Below are 1,955 nucleotides of genomic sequence, written 5' to 3'. Positions count from 1 at the left end.
CGCGCCACCATGCCCAGCTAATTTTTGTATTTTTAGTAGAGATGGGGTTTCACCATGTTGACCAGGATGGTCTCGATCTCTTGACCTTGTGATCCACCCGCCTCGGCCTCCCAAAGTGCTGGGATTACAAGCGTGAGCCACCGCGCCCGGCTGTAGACTCTTTATTAATGACTCAATCTTGTTATTTGTTATTGGTCTGTTCAGGTTTTGGTTTTCTTCTTGGTTTAATCTTGGTAGGTTGTATGTGTCCAGAAATTTATCCCTTTCCTCTACATTTTTTAATTTAATTGCATATGGTTATTCATATTAGTCTCTAATGATCCTTTTGATTTCTGTGGTATCCATTGTGACATCTCCTTTTTCATTTCTGTTTTTGTTTTCTCTCATTTTTTCTTCATCTAGTGAATAATTTGTCCATTTTTTATCTTTCCATAAAACCAACTTTTTGTTTTGTTGATCTTTTGTATTTCTTCAGTCTCAATTTTCTTCATTTCTGCTCTGATATTTCTTTCTAATTTTGAGTTTGGCTTGTTCTTGCTTTTCCAGTTCCTTAAGTTGCATTATTAGGTGGTTAATTTGAAATCTTTCTAGCTTTTTGATGTAGATATTTATTGCTGTCAACTTGCCTCTTAATAGTTTTTTGCTCAGTCCCATAGGTTTTGGGATGTTTTGCTTAAGATGGGATCTGTTGTTCAGGCTGGAGTGCACTGATACAATCTTGGCTAATTACAACCTCCACCTCCCAGGTTCAAGTAATTCTCCTGCCTCAGCCTCCTGAGTAGTTGGGATTACAGACATGCACCACCATGCCTGGCTAGTTTTTGTATTTTTAGTAGAGACAGGGTTCCACTGTATTGGCCAGGCTAATCTCAAACCGCTGACCTCAAGTGATCCAACAGCATCGCCTCCCAAAGTGCTGGGATTACAGGCGTGAGCCACCGCGTCCGGCTGGTTTTGTTTTTAATGGCTGCATAGTGTTCCATGGTATATATGTACCACATTTTCTTTTTTTTTTTTTTTTTTTTTTTTTAAGACAGAGTTTCGCCCTTGTTGCCTAGGCTAAAGTGCAATGGTGGGATCTCAACTCACTGCAACCTCCACCACCCGGGGTCAAACAATTCTCCTACCTCAGTCTCCTGAGTAGCTGGGACTACAGGCACACACCACAACACCCAGCTAATTTTTGTATTTTTAGTAGAGACTGGGTTTCACCATGTTGGTGGGGCTGGTCTTGAACTTCCGATCAGATGATCCACCCACCTCAGCCTCCCAAAGTGCTGGGATTACAGGTGTGAGTCACCGTGCTTGGCCACATTTTCTTTATTCAGTCCACCATTGATGGGCATCAAGGTTGATTCCATGTGTTTGCCATTATGAATGGTGCAACAATGAACATATGGCTGCATGTGCCTTTTTGGTAAAATGATTTAGTAATAAGTAATTTAGTATTCAGCAATAGGATTGCTGGGTTGAAATGAAAGTTTTTTGGGACAGGGTCTCACTCTGTTGCCAAGAATGGAGTTGAGTGTTGTGATCTCGGATCACTGCAGCCTCCGCCTCCCAGGTTGAAGCAAGTCTCCCACCTCAGCCTCCAGAGTACCTGGTACTACAGACATGCAACACCATGCCTGGCGAATTTTTATATTGTTTGTAGAGACAGGGTTTCACCATGTTTCCCAGGCAGATTTCAAACTCATGACTTCAAATGATACACCTGCTTCGGCCTCCCAAAGTGTTGAGATTACAGGCACAAGCCACAGCACCTGGCCCAAAAATGATAGTTATTTAAGTTATTTGAAAAAATCTCTAAAATGCTTTCCATAGTGGCTGGACTAATTTCTTTTTTTTTTCTTTTTTTTTTTTTTTTTTTTTTTTTTTACACAAATAGTTTTTAATTGTTGGATTAATTTTTTTTTTTTTTTTTTTGGGTTGTTGCTTTTATTTTCCAGGCTGGG

This window comes from Sapajus apella, unplaced genomic scaffold (genome assembly GCF_009761245.1).
Source record: "Sapajus apella isolate SASKATOON/1434 unplaced genomic scaffold, GSC_monkey_1.0 scaffold129, whole genome shotgun sequence".
In the NCBI taxonomy this organism is placed as follows: Eukaryota; Metazoa; Chordata; class Mammalia; order Primates; family Cebidae; genus Sapajus; species Sapajus apella.
The sequence above is the reverse complement of the archived record's forward strand: the minus strand, read 5'-3'. Positions refer to the sequence as shown.